Source organism: Bidens hawaiensis, unplaced genomic scaffold (genome assembly GCF_021521415.1).
Source record: "Bidens hawaiensis isolate Kalapana, Puna unplaced genomic scaffold, B.hawaiensis_p1.1 tig00022778_1, whole genome shotgun sequence".
Classification (NCBI taxonomy): Eukaryota; Viridiplantae; Streptophyta; class Magnoliopsida; order Asterales; family Asteraceae; genus Bidens; species Bidens hawaiensis.
The window spans coordinates 265,979-274,146 of NW_027493560.1; positions in this window are offsets into that span (position 1 = coordinate 265,979).

An 8,168-nucleotide genomic window follows, 5' to 3' on the forward strand; every position below is an offset into this window, starting at 1 on the left:
CTCTGATATCAACCACATTGTTTATAAAGAAAACTGAATACATTAATATACTTCAAATTACATTATCTCGTATTTCATTACCGTCTAGGTGATACACACATCATACCATACGATACATAATTCTATTTATTATAATATATCCTAACATCCGGCACGCAAATCTTACACACATCAAGCACTTAGCACGTAAGCAATCACTTCATCTTAATTGTACCTGAAAAGCATGTGAGAAAACGGGTCAACTACGAATAGTTGGTGAGTTTCACAATTCGAGTAAACCATGATAAATCATTATCATAAAATAATATTATTATCGATGTAATTATGCTGAGCCCACAAGTGAAACCTCTGACTATCACACACAACCCCCGTGGCATATCCCCCGCCCACGGACCTGCCCCAAACCGCTATGCCTAACATTGCATAGCAAAATATATATCAACAACAAAATAGACATGTGCAACTGGCTGGGAAACATCAGCAAATCCATGCCGGACCAGTTGGGTTTGTCAGACCAATAGTACTATCCACACTCTACCGGCTTTCAGTTAATCACTCGTGTTCCGGGGCCTTAGAATGTTAGCAACTCAGAAAATTACCATCTTAGTACATTTCCGTACGATTCCCGTACAATAAAATATATATAAATCCACGCAAATCCATGCGTTCAGTATGTACTTAAACATTTCAGTAGTAACATGCTTCCGCCCCGGGAAAATATTTGAAAACAATTCAGAAAAAAAGGGGCTCGTGAAACTCACCTTAGCACATGCAAGCAGGGTAACAACAATCATTATCAGTTAACACGTCCAATCTGTAATATGATCCCTACGATCGTTACTATACACTCATTATTAATATAACTTTAACCAACTTAACCGGTACATCTGGGGACACTGTTAACCCAGCACTGTACACATTCCGGGGGCAATGTTAACCCAGAAACACATCTAGGGACATCTGGGGACACTGTTAACCCAGTACTGTACCCATTCCGGGGGCAATGTTAACCCAGAAACACTTCTCCGGACTCAGATTGTGATATCATTTAGAGTTCAATGGTCAAAATTATTATTAGTCGTTTTTCCCGTTTTGCGTGCCTCGCACGGTTATCCGTTTTTTTTTTTACGTTCCAAAAACGAGTTTGGTCACACACGACCCGAAAATAGTTGTTGACTGATAATTTAGTTAAAGTTGTGAAATTAGAGCTCGGTTTAGACGCCCCGATTGGCCGCGGGACCCGTTTCCGTCTTTGGCGTACCGGAAACTGTTAAATCGGTTAAAAATACCCAAATCATCCGAATTATTTTCGGATGATTCATTTTTACTTGTTTAACTCTATTATATGAAAATAGTTCATTTTTAGGGTTTTTATACAACAGTCAGTTCGTTTAGACGAACTTTACCGATTTGTGCGTTTTAGACTTTAAAAGTTTGTTTTTATCTTCTTTTTATCACAATTAATTATCCGTTTAGTCTCGGATCTTGAAATTTTGCACAAATCACATTTTGACAGTGGGGAATTTTATAAAAATATTTCCAGAATTAATTTTTATATTTAAAATTTATTTATCTATTTTTAAACACCATTTAAACACTAAATATGTCGTAAATACCAAACGACCTTAGAAAAATCCCAAATTTTTCCTGGATGTCCCCTGACATCCACATAGTCCCCTGTAATATTTCCAGAACCAAATCTCTATTTACATGCCATTTTCACTAAAACCGAGCTAAAAAACCCTAGAACTCGTTTAACCGAAAAGCCTACTTAGACTTCTCCAACTGACCTAAAATTTTGTGTGTGACTTATACATGTTATAAAAAGCTTATCTGCGTTTTTCCAGAATTTTTAATGATATTTAATTATTTTTCACCATTTTTAGCCAAAACCGAGCATTAAATTCACCAAATATTCATCCTTTATCCAAAAATTACCAAAATTTCACAGAACTCATATTTTCATATATATAACAATACCAAGCAAGTTACACTCACGATCAAGCCTCTTACACTATAGTTTCGGTTATTGTTTCAAAACAAAAGTTTAAACCGTAAAAATTCGTTTTTGGTTCGTTTAACTCCTTTCTTGGACCAAGATCCCTTGTATAACCCGTATACATCACTTGATCATGCAAGAGTCGGTTCTCATCTTTGAAACCTCATTTTCTTGCAAACAAACTCAAGAAACGAAGACGAACACGTACATAACTCGATTTTTACCTCGTTGTTCTTGCTACAATACTCGGTTTTTAGTTGGATAATGTGGAGAGGAGAAGGAATGTTGCAATGGTTGTGTAGAAAAAAGAAAAATATAAGTGTAAGGGGTATAACCCCATCCGATCGGAATAGATAGGATGGTGGGGTGGGACCCACATCTCAAACTCTAGCCACATGTTTGGATTCTCGAAATCCGGATAATGTTTTGGATAATCTGGTTCAGTTCGTTTTTCGGTTAAATGTTTAATTCGGCTTAAAACGAGACTAAAACGGTCGTTTTTCGGCTTAAAAATGAAATTTATATAAAACCGATTTAAAAACTTTAAAAACTTAAACCATGACATTCATTAACTTAAAACATCTTATTATTAATAATTGCGCATCTTTTTCGGCTTGATCGATCGTCTCTTGTTTGGTTTGGTATTAAAGGTTTCGTTTAACGTACCGACGTACTATTAAATCGAAATTCTTTTTCTGTGCCGTACTTTACTTATCCTGAAGCATTAATGCTTCGTAACATCACTAATTATTATAGATATCGTCTATAATTGAACCCTCGATTCTTTCGGGTTTCAATAACTATCGATCGATTAATCGCATATTCAATACGATGAATTATATATTCACGTACAATCGATACGGTGAACCACGTATTCTCGTATAATTACTATGGTAATTCATGTACCCGACATTAAACATAACGTATCTACTGTCTACCGGTTAGGGTACCCCTGGTTTCGTCGGAATCGTTACATTCTCCCCCCGTTAAGAAATTTCGTCCTCGAAATTTTACACGCCCACTATCCCCTTCCGAGAGAAAGGTGGGGGTGTTTCCTTCAGAATTCACCCTCGCGTTACCAGATATAATCTGGTCCTCGCTGTGAATTCCACTTAATCTTAATCAATAAAGCTTGGTATGTCCAAACTGTTTAGTTTTCCCGTCTACTATCTCTACGGAATTATTTATGATAACAAGCATGTCTTCTATGAGTACCTCCATTACTAGTACTTTCGTTGCCTCGTCGCTTAGGTACTTTTCAATCCGTATACATGGCAAAACATCATGTATAGTACTTAGCCCCTGGAGTACTTTAATCGATAAACTAGATGACCAATCATGGAGATAGTCTCATGAGGTCCAATATATTAAGGAGCAATTTTCGGTTTTACCAAACCTCATATCACCTCTCTAAGGTGATGCCTTAAAAATGCCTTGTCACCTCTTTCCAGTGACAATGGTTTTCTTTGAATCTTGGCATAAATCCTTTGCCAATCTCGCGCTGCTTTCAACTTGTCTTAAATATTATAAATCCGATTGGTTGTTTCTCGAATCAATTCAAATCTTATGGCTTGAGTGACGCCCATTTTCAATTTAACAAATTAGTGATAATTACTTCACCCATAGAAAGCTTAAAGCTCTCGATGCCTCCTTCCCCGCCTTCCAATAATGGAGGTAGGATGACTATTTCGATCGGAGATAATTGAAAATGGTACTCCACGACGAGATACCATTTCACCATCATGAATTTGAGCGAGAATTCATTGTGGTAATCGTCATGGATTGGGATGAAATGCGAGGATTGGTTAATCGATCCGCGATTACCCAATTTACCTCATGCCTTTGATATATCTTGGGAATTTGTGTCCCGAAATCCATTGTAATTTATTCCCACTATCATTGGCGAATTTTTCTGTCGTTGTGGCGTTCCCCAGGGTTTTCGGTGTGCAGCCTTATCTCCTGCATAACTTACATATTCACCAACATACGTAACCATATCTTTCTCCAAACTCGGCCATTAATAAAATTCTTTCAGATATTCGTATTATCAATAGTCAAATCCGATCCCGGATGTATGGAATATTTCAATCTATGCGCTTCGTCCATGATTAATTCACGAAGGTCATGGAGGGTCAGGATCCAAACCCGATTTTTGAAGTAGAGAATTTCGTCCACGCGCTGTTCGAAATTCTTTGCCGTAAAGTCCCTCCTTTTCCAATTGTTCCTCTTTCAACACCTCACGTTGAGCGACTCGAATCAGGTCCGAAAGGTTCGACTGGACTATCATTCCCAGCGCTCGCACTCGCAATGGCTTAACCCGATCTTTCCTACTCAAGGCATCGGCTACGACGTTAGCCTTGCCGGGGTGATAACGGATGTCACAGTCATAATCGCTTAACAACTCGACCCATCTTCGATGAATATGAGACTGCGGTCTCTTATCATCTATAAAATTTGTACATTTGCGTCGTACAAAGGATTATGAGTTGGGTAATGCTAAAAATTCTTCAATAAACCGCTGATAGTCTCCGGCTAGTCCTAAAAATTGGCACGTTTCCTTTGGCGCCTTGGGTGACTGCTAATTTTAGTGGTTTCTATTTGGATCTATGTGAAATCCTTGTTGCTTTACAACATGACCAAGGGATTATGCTTTATGTATTCAAAATCACATTTCGAAAACTTCGCGTACAACTCCTCTTACTTTAACACTTCCACAATTTTCCTTAACCGTCGTTCTTGCTCTTCTTTACGTTGCAAATATATCAAAATATCATCAATGAATGCTATGACAAATTTGTCAAAATAAAGTTTACAGACTCGGTTCGTGAGTTCCATGAACACTGCATGAATAAGAATTCATAATGGCCGTAACGAGTCCGAAACGCTGTTGTTGCAACGACCTCCTCTTGGGTTTTTCATTTGGTGATAACTATATCTAAGATAAATTTTCTAAAAATAAATCGCCCCTTGCAGTTGGTTAAACAGATCATTTACTTCGAAGAAGTGAATACCTATTCTTGATCGTCACTTTATTCAATTCTCTCTAATCAATACATATCCTAACACTTCCGTCCTTCATTTCCCAAATAACACTGGTGCACCCCATGCTGACTACTAGGTCGTATAAAACCTTATCCAATAATTCTTGCATTTCAGTTGGTGCAAGTCGGTAAGATGCTTTAGCAACAGGGCCAGCTTGAGGTATTAAATCGATTCGGAATTCGACCTGTCGGGTTGGCGGTAATCCAGGAAGTTCTTCTGGGAAAACTTGTTGAAATTCGCGTACCACCGGGATATCTTCTATATGTTTTCTTTTAAACCGTACACTTTTCTCTGTATCAAATCGTTTTATCGTCCGAAAGAGAGCTTATAATCATCTTCTTTTCATATTTGATTTCAGCTTCATGTTGAGTTAGCCAATCCATGTTAACTATTACGTCAAAACTTCTTAACTTTACTGGTCGTAGGTTAATAAGGAAAGGTTAATCGTTCAGAATAATAGGACAATTCCGAACAATTTAGTTAACCATTAGGGATTTACCGTTAGCGATTCTACAGTATAGGGTTCTATAGTTTCACTAATCGGTATCTTTCCAAATGATAGGAGGTTAACAGGAACTACTTCTATCGGCGACCGTAAAGATATCGCTGAAGCTTATTGATTAAAAACTACAACATACTTAATATCACCTTTGGATCATGACGTGCTTTATTCGAATTACTCACAAAAGCACGGCTCCTTGCTTGATCAAAGGTTGATGCTTGTCATGAGGTTCGTCTTCCAACGACACCTTGGTTCAACTTTGGGCAATTTCTCTCGAAACGTCCCGTACTGCCACATTCATAGCAAGTACAACTTTTGGCATAATTTGATTTCTTCGGATGGATTGTTATTGAAGCTGTTGGGTTTGGAGTGGTTGTACACGAATGGGTTGGGGTCGCCGGTTCACATGGCTTCAATTGGTTCTACAATTGGAGAATTACGTCCATCTTTACCACACCTGTGGCCTACTATCACTCGACATTCTTCTTCCTGCCGATGACCATATTTTCCACATTTAGGGTAGGACCCTTCATGCGGTTCATGTTTTCACACCAGAACTAGTCTTAGTATAATTCTGGGTTGTAGGACTGTAACGATTCCGGCAAATTCAGGTATACCCTAGCCGGAATATACTATTTACGTGTTATTTAATATTGATTATATGAGTTATAGCACGTTTATACGAATATATATGGTTCACAGTATGAATCATACTCAATTATATAGTGAATCATATTGGAATTACAATTAACCAATGAACGATTATTGAAACCCGAACGAATCGGGAATTACATTATAGTCGAAGTATATAATGTTTAGTGATATTTACGAGGTATTAATGCTTCGGGATAAGTGAATTATAGCACAGAAAAAGGATTTCGATTTATTTGTACGTCGGTACGATAAACGAAACCTTTAACACCAAACCAAGCAAGAGACGATCAATCAAGCCGAAAAAGATGCGTAATTATTAATGACATGATGTTTTAATGTCATGGGTTAAGTTTTGAAAGTTTTTAAATCAGTTTTATGAAAATTTTACTTTAACCCGAAAAACGACCATTTTAATTTCGTTTCAAGCCGAATTACGAGTTTAAACCAGAAACGAACTGAACCAGATTATCCACAACATTATCCGGATTGTGTAATCCAAATGTGTGGACAATATTTGAGATGTGGGCCCCCCCCCACACCCCCTCTTTGGCCGGCCCCTATACACACACTCATACACATTATACTTTTCTTTTTTTTTAACACAAAAACACTCTCAAACTCTCTCAACTTTCAAGCATTCATCCAATCCCTTGATCTCCAACCAAAAACTTGAAGGTATAAGCATGTTTTGATACTTGAATCTTGTTTTTAATTGCATAATTCTTGAGAAAAGGAAGTTTCATGTGAAAAAACGGGTGAAAACCCGAGATGAAACCGATTCTCGTGTGATCAAAGGATGTATACAAGTTATACAAAGGATCTTGATCCAAGTAATTAGTTAAAAGTGTTTAGAATGAATTTTTACGGTTGAAATCTTGTCAAATGAATTTTCCATGTGAAAGACGGGTGAAAACCCGAGATGAAACCGACTCTTGCATGACCAAGATATGTATACAAGTTATACAAGGGATCTTGGTCCAAGAAATGAGTAAAAAGAGTCGCGAATGGATTTTTACGGTCAAAATCGTTGTTTTGATGTTTTAACCGACACTAGGAAAGAAATGGCTTGATTGTGGGTATAACTTGCTTGGTGTGGTGTTGATGTGCTTGTAAGTGTTGTATCTAGCGGCTAGCAAAGGCTAGAAACCGAGATCCTTGCGATCTAAAGATAGAAAACACAAAATAGTTCGGTTTTCGTGTGTATATGAATTATGGACAGATTGTTGTGTGCTTAGAGTTGGGTCACGAAATTTCACAGAGATGATCTACACATGAAAATATGAGATCTGTGAATATTTGGTAATTTTTGGATAAAAGATGAATATTTGGTGAATTTAATGCTCGGTTTTGGCCAAAAATAGTGAAAAATAGCAAAACATGATGAAAAATTCCGGAAAATTTAAGATAAGCTTTTTATATCATATAAAAGTCACCCACAAAATTTGAGCTCAGTTGGAAAAGTCTAAGTAGGCTTTTCGGTGAAACGAGTTCTAGGGCTTTCTAGCTCGGTTTTGGGTGAAAATGGCTTGACAAATAAGTTTTAAATTCTGGAAAAATTCCAGGAAGTTATGAGGATGATAGAGATCATCCCAGAAAAATTTGGGATTTTTCTAAAGTGTTTTGGTATTTTTGATATATTTAGTATTTTAATGAGATTCAAAAATAGATAAATAAATGTAAATATAGGAAAATAAATCTGGAAAATTTCCAGAAAGTTATGAGGATGATAGAGATCATCCCAGAAAAATTTGGGATTTTTCTAAAGTGTTTTGGTATTTTTGATATATTTAGTATTTTAATAAGATTTAAAAATAGATAAATAAATGTAAATATAGGAAAATAAATCTGGGAAAATTTTCCAAAATTCCTTACTGTCAAATTAAGTTTTGTGCAAAATTTCAAGACCCGAGACTAATCGGGTAATTATTTGTGCTAAAAAGAACATAAAAACAAGTTCTTAAAGCTTAAAAC